This window comes from Spermophilus citellus (genome assembly GCF_964194105.1).
Source record: "Spermophilus citellus genome assembly, chromosome: 6".
Lineage (NCBI taxonomy): Eukaryota > Metazoa > Chordata > Mammalia > Rodentia > Sciuridae > Spermophilus > Spermophilus citellus.
Window position 1 is genome coordinate 150,243,618 of NC_138187.1, and position 13,467 is coordinate 150,257,084.

Here is a 13,467-nt window from a genome sequence, read left to right on the forward strand (position 1 = left end):
CAAAACGAGCAATCTCAAGGCTGGGGTGAAGCAGGAGTAATATAGCTCCCAAAGTCCTATCAAGCCTCACCAAGATATCCTCTTGCCCAGTTGAACACAGGTCTTCAAGCCACGTATGTGGTCACATTACCTCACAGAAAAGAGCCATCATGAAATATCTTCATATCATGCTCAGATAGAGAACTTAATCATAGAACCCATCTCAGTATACCAATAGATTCTAGATTTGTTATAAATGAGCAAGCTAGGCCAACCAGGTACTTCTTTCTAAGAGAATTCCATAGATAAGAACCCTGTGCTAACAAATATCATTAGTGTGTTTACCTGGAAGTCTGCATGGTCACATGAAGACTGGTTTGTGTTCTTTCTCATGGATTCTCCCTTGATAGGGAGAGAAAATTTATTATAGATATAGGGTATTGACAACATTTGAGCAGCCATCTTAAATGTTAACCACCATCTTATAAGTTTCACTTTCCTGTACTTCCTCTTACCTGAACTTCCCCCACCCCTATTAGTGACCTACCCCATGGTACCATAACCCTAAGCCAATCCCAGAAGGACACGACCCCTTTGCTCTGGAAAGCCCCATGGCACCATCACCTAAGCCAATCCCATGCTATTCCCACCCGCCTAGCTCTGATGCATGCACTCCAAAGCCTATCCCATAGCAACACAGCTACACCTCCAAACCCCTGCCCCACAAAAGCTGAACCCCTGAACATCTCGGGGCCTCTCTCCACTCTATAGAGGGATGGCCTTTATTTGTCAGCTTTGATCTCTGTCTGGTCTCCATCCTTCATTTCTAGCTCACCGGTCTCTTGCTTTCTCACTTTCCTTTCAATAGACCTGTTGCTAAACATCTCCTCCAAACTTAACCCAGACTAAGAGTTAACATGTATAGATTTTAGCACATTATTGAGAATAGTCATGAGGAATGAATTCTGTTTACATTTTCAATTCTGCTTGACTTCCCAGATCTTGCAAATCTAGCCTGCCTGTCTCCTGACAGCATCCATCTAGGGCTCAGTTTCCCAACTGTGTGTGACTCTTATTTCTACCTTTTCTTCTCTTGGTCTAGCATTCAACTACTAATCTGACCTGGCCCTGCTTAGCTTTGGAGACCCAATGAGATCAGGCAAGTTCAGGGTGGTAAGCCAACAGACTCTCCTCTTATTCTATTCCATTGCTCTACCCGTCTCTGAGGGCCATCCACCTGTCACTTTCTCTTGGAAAACTTCCAAGCCTACATAGGCCCTCACTGATTTCACCGCTTTCTACCCTTTAGGATCCATAGTCTAACTCCGAACACAGAGTGTCTTCTGAGGCAGTTTCTTACTTTTACATGCACGACAGTCTTGTTCTCTAAAAGGATTGTAAGCTCCCTTAGAACTCAGAACTCCAGCTAACTTCACTGGACTCGTTCACATCTGGAAGCATCCCTTGATCCACTCCCCCAACAGATGTGGTCCCCTGATGCTGGACCCCTTAGCCTCTCACTTACCCTACTGTGATGAGATCATAACGCCTGCTTTAATTATTGCAGCAAACTCCGCAAAAACAGGGTCTTGTCTCTCTTGCTCATTCTTACTGCCTGACTCAGCACCTGGCAAGTAGAGATAATTAATAAATATTTGTTAAAGAAATAGGTTTTCTGGTGGTAAAACGAGGTGGAGCAAGGAAACTCATTAATCTATATGATGAACATATGGAGAATCTGCTCTGGGTACTCCGAAGGCAGAGATGAATAAGTCATGATCTCTGTCATCTGGTCTCTGGTCTGAAAATGTTGGAGGAAATTTCTTTTGCATTAGCAGTCGAGCCTCCAGATATGTACAAACAGTTGTGTGGAAAAAATCAAAACCAAATCCTATTAATTAATACCAGTGATTTACTGGCAGAAAAAGAAAACAATGAGGGGGGGGATGCAGTCCCCAAAGGGTGTGGGTCCTCTCAGGAAGACTTCCTCCCTGGTGCCCCTTTCTCCCCAGATGGCCGCCAGGCAGGACTTACCACCGGCTCCAATTCACGTAGAAACAAATCCTTAAGTTTGAGTTTGAATTTAGTAGCTAGTATATCCTTCTGTTGCTCCTCATCTCTCTTTCCTTATCCTACATTTGTGTAGATACAGGCTGGGACATGTCTCTGGAAACTCTTTTTTTTAATGATGCCTTTGAAATAACCTTCCAACCTGTTGTTGGTCACAGATTTTGGTCACCAACACAACAAATTCAAAGGTAGGCGCTAATAATTATGATGTTCAAATCAGATAATAACATAGTTAATTTTATTCATCTTAATTTCATCCCCATAACAAAAACCATCTTTATTGTCATTGTTTTTCCTAAGTCAATAAATTTCTCATGGGTTTCCTACAAGTTGACTCCATTCCCCAGTTTTCCAAGAAACAAGGGAAATAATGGCTATGGTGTTGTTAGCCAGATCTTATGGACACCAGAACGAAGCTGTTTGACCAGTCTCTCAACTCCTCGATGAAGAAGGAGCTGAGATTATGGGATGGGGTTATGGGTGGATTGGCTGATGATATTTTCTCAAGCCAGATGAGTAACTCCCTCCTACCTCCTTCCCTCCCTATCTCCCTCACTTCTTGTCTTTGCTTTGTCCGCCCCTTATTTTCCTGGCTCCTTGTGTGCCAAATAATTGTTTCATCTACACCAGCCTCACCAGCTGCCTTCAGCCATGCATCAAAAAGATTGATTCTGTCAGAACAACCTGCTGGCTGCTTCTTTATTCCCAATTAAATTGTTCCTCCTACAAACGCTCCTCTCTCTTTCTTCCCTCCTGGGAGGTAACCTCCAAGGCCATTGCTGTTCTCTTCAAAGCCTTTCTCCAATGCCTCGTCCGTCCTCCTTGGTGGCCATATGTTAGTTACTATCCCTCTGCCCTCCCACTAGACTGGAGCTCTTTGAAGGCAGGATCTGCATCTCATTTGCTGCAGCACTCCCAGGGCCTTCGAAGGTGGATGTTTGAATTTAATGAACACATCGAAACAACGTCGAGTCTGTGAGCAAACACTTAGTGTCAGGGAGGTACAAAAAGAAGTAGGTTCATTGAGTCAGCGTTGGGCTTTTCATCCATCTGTGATGGAGGTACTTATGGCAAGTGCTCCTCTGGGCTGCAACATCCGACCCTGTGAAGTCAGGGTCACGGAGATTCAGTAAGAGGAAAGGATAAAAGAAATTTCAATGGAACCTATGGAGTCTCTAAAGACCATTGGACAGCCCTAATTTAAAGAAAAACTTGGGGGGAATAAAGCAACTGGTTTCAATGAAGCCAATGTAACCCCTTCCTACGTAGCAGAAGTCAGCCCATTTTTCCCTCTTTTTGCGCCATTTAAAGCTCTGACCAATGATCCCAGATGGTTCTAGTCTCTCAAATGGATTTTAGTGCCATCTTTAATGCATTCATTAGGATTGAACATGAAGGCAAAGAGAATCACGATTACTTGAGAAGCTTCAGCTACTTCCTCCCTCATCCTGTCTCAGGAGATCTGTAGCCCAGAAATCCACTTGGAGACCTTGCTTATTGGGGTGTCCTGAGGAATGTAGACACTGTGAAACCAGAACCTCAGAGTTAAGGTGAAAAAGAGTGTCTTGTGCACAGCCTCTCCCTGATGTGCCCACGAGTCAGGAGTAGCTGGACCTCTAAAAGTGACAGATCAACCATTGATCAAGGCTGACACGGATTGAAGTAAAATCTGCCTTGTAGTGAAAGTTCAACCCTGAAATTCCTAAAACCACTCAGCCTGGCCTGCTTCCTGACTGTACAGTCTAAACTAGACAGGGTGGAACGAATCCAATTATTTTATTTTATTAGTGGCTCTCTGTGCACAGTCCTAGCCTCAGGCACCTGGCCCTCTCAGACAGCCCATTAACTCACCCTTTGATGCAGACATTTGACCAATGGATAAGCAGTTGGCACAAGCGCATTAAGTCCCTCAGAGGAAGGATGCAGTCATATTTTTTTGACACAAATCATCATGACTTAAACACAGAAACAGGATAGAAAAAGTTTAGTGGCTGTGGTTGGCTTTCTCTCTGATGCCCTCAATTTCTCATCAGAGGCTTCAAGTGGATTTGCAGCTATTTGGCCTTGGAGTTTCCAGAATTCTGTCCTAGAAAGACAAGTGTTTTTTTAAGAAGGAATACAAATTGCTACCCTTAATGAATCTCTTACCTTATGCCAGGAGATGTACCAAAGCCTTTTCCACGAGTCACCTGGGTATTAGTCTGCCCGAGCTGCTATAACGAAATACCTCAGAATGGTGGCTTAAACAATCAAAGTGTGTTTTCTTACAGTTTTGGACACTAGAAGTCCCAGATCAAGGTGTTGGCAAATTCAGTTTCTGGTGAGGCCTCTTCCTGGCTGACAGAGACCTAATTTCTTGCTGGGTCCTCACATGGCCTTTCTTCCATGCACACCATGGGGGCAGGGAGGACGAGTGTCATGTCTGCTTTCTTCCAAGGATACCAGTCCTGTTGAGTGAAGGCTTCCCCTTCTCCCTCTAGATCCTAACTCCAAATACAGTCACATGGCAGGATAGAGCATCAGCATAAGGGGATACATTCAGCCCATGATATCCTCATGGAGGCTTGATGACCAGCTGGGTGAGTCAAGGGCATCCTCTAAATTTTATCTGTGGATAAACAGAGTCGAGTATTTTGCTGGAAGTGTCACTACCAGTAGGTAAGCTGTGGGTGTTGCTTCTTTCCACAGAAGAGAAAAGGAGAGATGGAGGATTCTTTTAAATAAATGTGGGGCTGCTCCCAGCGAGGTCAGAAGGGCACCGGCAGGTGGAAACCAGAGTGGGGCACTGAGCCCTCGGCTGTTCAGTTCGGTTAAACATGTCACAAAATCGTGTGACAGGTGTGTCCCAGGGCGCTGGGTTCCGGGAGAAGAAGGCAAGAAGATGTGGGCCTGTTGACCAGGAGCTAGCCATCTCAGCCTCAGGAAAGGACAGCTTCCTTTCCAGAGAGAGAAAACTGCCAAAGAGGAAAATATCCCCTTGGTTCCCTTCCTTCTCTGGGAGACACGTTTGGGTCCCTGTTTGATGTCTCAGTCCTCAGAGGCCACCTCCAATCTAACAGTGACAGCATACCCAGGGTCTTCATCAAGGTGACCCTTCTTTCCTTGTCCCCCATCCCATTATCCAGAATTGTCCTGATCTGCTTCCATCAGAATATCTTGGTTCCAAGTCCTATTCCCTTGAGGCAAATCGCTCAGCTAGGAAAGGAAAGGTTCACCGGTTGCTTCTCCCAGGTAATATATTGATATTTCATTAGTGGTCTCAGGAGACTGGTGACTTGTGGCACAAGTTCTAGGTGCCACAAAGGGCAAAGTGGTGGGAACTTCCTGACGGCAGGTGGGTTTATCAACAAACCCACAGTGAGTGAGACGGCACCAATCCTGGGCTTTTCACAGATAAGGCTGTTCCTGCTTGGACCCAGAGCTGGGCCAAAGGGTGTGTCCCGGCCCTGTCAGTGCTTCACTCTTCACCCTTAGATTGGACCTTCCAAAATGCGAAAGACCCTGCGCTTCTGGTCACCTGCCAATGGCTCCTCTAGGAGCAGCCGTCAACCAGCCTCTCTGCAGAGGTGGGGCATCAATACCTCTGCTCCCTCGTCCCTTGCACAGGATGTTCCCAAGCATGTGGTGCTCCATGACTCCAAGTTTTCCCCGTCTCAGTCACTCACAACGGAGGCTGGCATAATGACACACCGGGATCAGCTGTCTCCCTTCCCCTCTGTCACTCTCTCACTGCCAAATAGTGTTTCCTGTACTTTACAAATCAGCTACTTGCACCCAGATCCTTTTCTCTAGGTTATCTTCTAGAGTATTCAAACTAACACACGGTGACAGTTAGAAAAGTGGACAGAGCACAGCAGCTGGATGGGGACCAGCCAGGCTTTATCATCAGCAGTGCCTGGTGGGTGGGCAGCTCCCTGTGGGCAGCCTCACCAGCACCACCCTTCCCTCCTCCGCCAGGGCTCTGAGAGGGGGGAGCCCACCCAGAGCTGGTCAACCTGTGGGGACATCAGGAACGCACAGCCCCAGCTGACCATGACTCTAACCTCTCTGGGTGGAATCTTTCCTGGAGTTGACTCTTGTAGGGCACAGGGTCCCTGGGAACTCACCTGTTTCCACAGGCTGTACGGGATTTGAGGTCAGCAATGCCCCATCTGGACTTTTTTGAGCTAAGTGACTACTTTATTTCTCTGGGCCTTATTTTCCTCATATGTAAAAGGGGGTAATATTAGCTGCTATAAAATACAGTTGCAAAAGTGATAATAATAACTAACGAGATTCTCAGAGGATCACATATAGTCGATGGAGCTCAGCAGCCCTGTGGGGATGTATCCCAAGGCCTGGGTTCAAATCTCTAGAAACCAGATGAGTCTTGGAGTTCAGCATCTGGGTTTAGTGAAGGCAACAGAGTGCATATAATATATATTACAGAACTCCCTTCAAGGTCTCGGGCAATCCCCTAAATTCAAACATAAATTTTTTCTTTACCAAAAAAATAATGTGTATGTATATGTATGTATGTATGTATATGTATGTATGTATGTATGTGTATGTATGTATGTATATATATATATATACATATATACATATATATCACTATATAGGTGAAGGCTGCAGAAAGTTTCAACTTGGAGTTGCAGATAAAGGACTGTGGCTCAGAGAAGTTGAGCAATTGCTCAAGATCACACACAGGGATTTGAACCCTGGATGCTGGGTAGAACCCCCGTTCTAACCACTACCTCCAGCAGACCATCCCTCTCACCTGGATGAGTGATGCCCCTGAAGGACTTGAACCTGACCCATAGAGTAAGTGAGAGCTGCTTCTTGTTCATACACAGATCACTCCTTCCAGAAACAAAATTAAAAATGAGATCACAAATTGCCACAAAATATTCACCTATTTCTTGAGAATGTGAGGAATAATTTAGATATGTTCATCTCACTGATCCCCATAAGAGCCCTATGAGATAGATTTTGTTAGTATCCCCCCTTTGCATAGATGAAGACAAGTACTTTACCCAAGGTCACCCATACGAGAGAGGCAAGGCAGAGGATCCAATTCAGGTCTGCAGAACACGGTGCCCCTTCCACGTTGCCCTGCCTCCAAAGGGCACTATGAGCTGCTGACCATCATTGTGTGGCTTGCCTAAGGTCACAGCGGAGCCAGTGTCTAGAGCACCAAGTGCCTGGGCCTTGTGACCTTAGAAGGCTTTGCAACGATTAACTTCCACTTTTGGACAGCTCTGCAAGTTCAATATCGTTTCTTTTTGCTGCCCACTCTTGCCACTCTGAGAAAAGAACAGTATCTCCTGTTCAAGGGAAGATGAAACAGAATTGATCAGAAAGAAAATGTTATCTTACTCCAGTCCTATCCATAGTGTCCTACTGTTCTATATTTAGATAAACGCTCTGCACAGCTAAAGAGGCAATAAAGCAAGCTAAGAAGGTACTAGGCGCATGCCAGGAAACCATAAAGAGCTGTGAGTTCTCGTTCTTTCCCAGAGAATGACTTTAAAAAGCAAGAGACAATGGGAACAGGCCGTCTCAGCAAGCAAATGGAGCTTTCAGGAGTGGGGTAATTCAGGATTGGGTGGAAATTGAAGAAGGATGGGGATAAGAGGGCCCTCTTCTCTCTCTCTCTCTCTCTCTCTCTCTCTCTCTCTCTCTCTCTCTCTCTCTCTCTCTCCCCTGGGGATTGAACCGTGGGCTTCCTGCATGCTAAGTAAGTGTTCTATCACTGAGCTACCACTCCCCAGGCCCTGTATTCTCTCTTCATGGAAATGTGACTGTGCTATAATTTGGATCTGGAGTGTCCCTCAAAGGTTCAAGTGTTGAAGTCCTGGTCCCCACTAGTGGGAGGTAGTGGAAACTTCGGGAAATAGAAAGAAGTAGCACACTGGGTGCATGCCCTGAAAGGATTTATCCTGTCCTAAGCCTCTTATTTCTTTATCTACTTTTGAGTCACCATGAGGTGAGCAGGTTAGTTCCACCATGCTATCTCCACCATGATGTTCTGTCTCAACACAGAACCCAGAAATGACAGAGCCAAGCAGCCATCAATTGAAATCTCTGAAATTATGAGCCAAATGAAATCTTCCCTCCTTTAAGTTATTTATTTCAGGTATTTTGTCACAGTAACAGAAAACTGACTAACATAGCTTCTTAAGGGTGGAACCTATACAAATCTCAGTGTGGATGACTTGTGAAGTCAGGGAAGAACACAGATAAGGAAGGCATGGGCTGACCTGAGGCATCATCTCAATGCCCAATGTATCAAATCTGAACCACAGATCAGATTTGAACCTTGGTGCTTCAACAAGATGAAGATGAGAGTGAGAGACGACTGAAGTCCATTCATTCATAGGTTTGAGGGATAGATGAGCAACCAAGTACGAGTTCCCCAGTCCTCTCAAGAACTGGGTTCTCTTAGAACATGGTAATTCCTGTGCTGTTCATAGTAATATGTATTCTGGGTTCTCTTAGAACATGGTAATTCCTGTGCTGTTCATAGTAATATGTGTCTTGATTGTGAACCATCTTCCTATACAGTTATTTGTACACATGTATTATCTCCTCTTAAAGCATAAAGTCCTTGAGGGCTGAGATCAGTCCTTCTCTAGTAGCTGGAATAATTTCTAGTAGATTGAAATGTTTAAATGAACCTAAGCTATTCAAAGACTTTTGCAGTCATACAGTCTGCATATTGAGATAAAAAATGTAGTTTACTTTTCCAATCCTGTGAAGCATCAGCTCTCTGAATTCTATCTAGTCTCTTTAATCTCCACACTCACTCAAACAGATCCTTGCCTGAGTGCACATGTCTTACTATACCTTCAAATACAGTCCATAATGACCAACCTCTTCCCAGGAGATAGAGGCTTGTCTGGCACTTGGCCTTGCCTTGTAAATTATCACCAGCGACAGATTTTACCAAATGCTTTGTCATCTTTCCACAGGTCTCCATCTTCTCAGCCTTTGATATCAGGATGTCTGCCACCCACCATCCAACTGCTAAGCCAGTGCAATATATTTAGTTTTTTATTACATTAACCCCCACATCGAAATCCCAATTTATAAATTTACCAGGGTGATTAACACTACCTGCTATAATAAATGAACCTAATATGAAATGTTTATTTCTTCCTTATGAAGTAGGCCAATGCAGGTGTTCCCAGGTGATGGGCAGCTGTCTTCCCAGTGGTGAATTAGGAACCCCAGGATCCATATCTCTTGTGGTTCCACTATATCCAAGGAATTTTTTGTCTTCTACATCCAGCTAACAAAAGGGAAAAGATAGAATGGAGAAGACATGTTCTCTTCTAAAATCCTACCTCTCTGCCAGGCACAGTGGCTCATGCCTGTAATTGCAGGCACTGGGGAGGCTGAGGCAAGAGAATCGCCAGTTCAGAGCCAGCCTCAGCAATTTAACGAGATCCTAACCAACTTAGTGAGACCCTGCCTTAAAATAAAAAAATACAAAGGACCAGGCATGTACCTCAGTGGCAAAGTGCCTCTGGATTCAATCCCTGGTGTCCCACATAAATAAATAAATATAAAATCCTTACCGGAGAAGAAAACCACCACACTCATGTTCTATTGTCTCCATGTCACATGTTCATACTTAAATGCAAGGAAAGGTTGATAGCTATTTCTGTCACTAAAGTCTAACAAAAATCACAAACTAGGATACATTATGCATCTTTGTTTTGCAAATTGTGTACATTAATTATCTCCTATGTACAACAACAAAAAATGAAAAATGAAAAAATATAAACATGTATATCAATCTCAGAGCCTTGATGATTATAAATAATATACAATACTGTCCTGTATATGTATGTATTGGGGCTCAGAGGATTAATAATTTACCCTAAGTCCTACCTAATAAGCAGTAGCTCACATAAGCCCTCTTTACTCTGTACCATGTAGCAAGAGATAAATAGATGTGTTTTGAGACTGGTGAGAGCAATTTTTTTTTTCATCATGAGACCTAATTAATTACAGGAAACAATTAAACATGACATGTATACTGACATAAAACATTCAGATTGATGTCAAACACACACACGCTCTCTCTCTTTCTCTCTCATCATTCAGAGTGAAGTTGGCTGTCACACTGTGGGGACCCTATACAAGAGCCCACATGGTGAGGAACCAAGGCCTCCTGCCACAGGAGTGAGCTTCCTTGGAAGTGGATCTTCCAGTCCCATTCAAGCTTGCAGACAATGACAGCCCCAGCCAATATCCTCATCTTAGCCTCATAAGCATCTTAGTACCTGGCTAAGATGCTCCCAAATCTCTCAATTGCAGAAACAGCAGGGAATAAATGTTTAAGCAGCTGAATTTGGGGATAATTTGTGACCCTACAACAGATATCTAATCTGTCCACGCTCTCACCGCTGCACGTCTACCTGAGGACAGGAGAAGAGAAGCGAAATAAGAGCTAAACTTACGCTTTGCCCACTAGCATTATCAAGATTGGCTTCAAGATCAGCCTGTATGAAGTCTTTTCTCACAAGTCCTGACCAGTGCCTCATACTTTCGAGGCAAGCGCTCTGCCACTAAGCCACAATTCCAGGCCCTAGGACTATTTTTTCTTTCCTCCTAAAGGCTCTTGGGCACATGTTAATATATTTCTCTGCACCATACATACTAGGAAGAGACAACATGTACTATGAAAAGATGGTGGGCAAGGTGTCAGGAGACCTGGCTCTCCTCCTCATCGCTTACCCTGTTCACTTGCTACTAAAACTTCACCACTCAGTGCCCTAATTTCTCCATCATCTGAGAATATGTTAATGATAACTAGTAAGTAACATCATGAGAATCACAATAAAGAGTTGAGCACACAGTGAATAGAGTGCAGCAGAACTATAATTTAGGGGTTATACCTTATACTGTCTTGTAATGCTCCCAAATCATTTCATACACAGGTTTTCTCCCTTTCTAGTCAATCACCTCCATGAGGTGCACTGTGCAATTTTTCTTGGTATCTGTCCCAACATTGAGTCCTTTCAGACAAATAATACACATACAATCATTGTTTAAAAAGTATTTATCCAAGTTGTTGAATCGTCTTCATTCTTAAGTAAACTGCACCAACTATATATGCCTCCTTCACAGCGTGACAAGTGTCCCTGCATTCACATTGATAACATGCTTCTAGAGTTTAGGTAAGGAGAGCTGTAGTTGGCTATGTGTTCCTTTAGGGCAGGGGTCATGTCTCATTAATCCTTGTATACCCAGCACTTACTATAGTATCTAAGCACACAGAGGGGGTCCAGTTGTTATGGACTACAGTATGTCCCATGGTCCCAAATTCATAAGTTGATGCCCTAACATCCAAATGTGACTGAATTTGGAGATAGGGCCTGTAGGGAGGTAATTAGGGTTAAATAAGGTCATAAGGGTGGGGCCCTAAGTTTATAGGGCTGGTGTCCTTATAAGAAGAGAGAGAAACTCCAGGACACGCAACACAGAGAAAAGGCCATGTGAGAGCACAGCCAGGAGTTGAACATGCACAGAGCACAAAGAGCTGTGAACTCAGTCAGCTGGCACCTTGACCTAGAACTTCCAGAACTGTGAGAAAATAAACTTCTGTTCTTTAAGCCATTCAACCTATAGAAATATTTTTATGGCTGCCTAATTACAATACTAGTAATGCCTTAAGATAAATTAATAAATAAATGATGTAAACTTTAACAAAATACTTTTTAATGTTCTCTCCACTCAGTAAGCCTAAAACCCAAAACTTAATCTTTGATTTTGCTTACACTGGTTTTTGGGGAAATTTCCAGAATCATATAAACATTATAATAGCACAATATAGCTGGGCATTATAACAGCCCCATAGACATGTGATTTTTCCATTCTCCTTCCTAGTGAGCATACACAGTTTTTACTTAAAGATCATTAGGAGAATCAGACTGCTGGAATGGAGGTGGTAAGAAACAGAATAGTCATTGGCTAGAAAGGAGGGAAAACTAGGCTATTGCTCAGAGGACAGCATATTATTCTGTAAACAGTCAAGGTAAAACATGGCTGATGAATAAGAGCTTCTGGATAGAAGAACTAAAAACTTTGGCAGGAACTGCTGAACAGCGCTGATGAAGAGGCCTCCTGCTGGGAGCTGCAATGGAAAAAGTGACCTCAGAGAGGAATTCAACACAGAAAAGCCCTGAAAAAGATGAAACACCATGGAGTTTTGATTAAGTTGTTTGGTTCCAAGCTTATAAAACTGTAAAGCTGCTTCAGCCAAAAAATACCGATGACACGGACTTTATGGGAGATTACTCGTCATTCTAATTGTAGCTTAGAGTTCCAAAGTTTCTCTGCCCTCTCGCTCTTCACAACGGATCCGTGGCACTACAAACACATTCTTCTACAGAGGCCCAGGTAGGAGAAGCAAAGTAAGTTATTCTAGAGGCACTGGACCTTGAAGACTCCACGTTTCCTGGAGGCTTCCCAGCAGAGGGTACTCAGATCAGGGACTCCAGAAAAGAACAGCAAAGGCTGCACTAGAAAGAAATCCTAACAAGGCCTTTCCCTCTCTCCTGCCCCAACTAGAGAGGGCACCTCTACCACAAAAAAAAAAAAAAAAAAAGAAAGAAAGAAAGAAAAAAAAGAAAAAAGAAGTTTAGATTTATTAGAGCAGCAATTTACATCTTTTACTACTGGTATTTAGCCAGTTTGAGGGAATGTTTCAGAGCAGGATCTGTTGCTATGTGACTGATGCTGAAATTCATTGAATAAATCAGGCTTTTGCAAGGAAAAATGAAAGCCATCATTTCATATGGGTCTGAACAAAACCATAATTTAGGGAAAAGAGAAAAAAAAAACACCTCACCATCCCACTCCAAAAAGGCTTTTGTTTTTAAATATAGATCTACATTTTGAGCAAAGCATGAATCAAGTCACATATTTAATGCCAGCAAAGTGTAATTTTAGAGGCCTGCCAGAAAGAGAGGGGGTGTGAGCACATAAAACTTATTTATATTTTTATTTATGCTACTTCCCACAGATTGAAAATAAATTTTCAAGAGCATTTCTCAAGCCAATCTAGTCCTAGTCTGACAATATGCTTATCTAGCAGTGCCCTCTGGTGTTGAACTGGGTCCTTTCAGTTTGCCCTGAGGTGAAAAGGCACCTTCAGTAGCACTCATTTGTTCATCAAGCATTTGCTGAACGTCTATAGTGTGCCTACTGTGGAGAGTGGTGGGAGACAACAATATATGAAAAAGTCACAGCTTCTTGTTCTGTCCTTGAGGAGCTCATGGTCATTAACAAGGGAGACAAATGTATACTGAATTGCAAAATTATTTATCTAAACAACTTGACCTAGTTTTTCATTAAAATGAGGCAAACACAACTGGGCTGTCTCCTTTCCTAAACTGTGTTGGACAGTTTGCACATTAGCAGGCA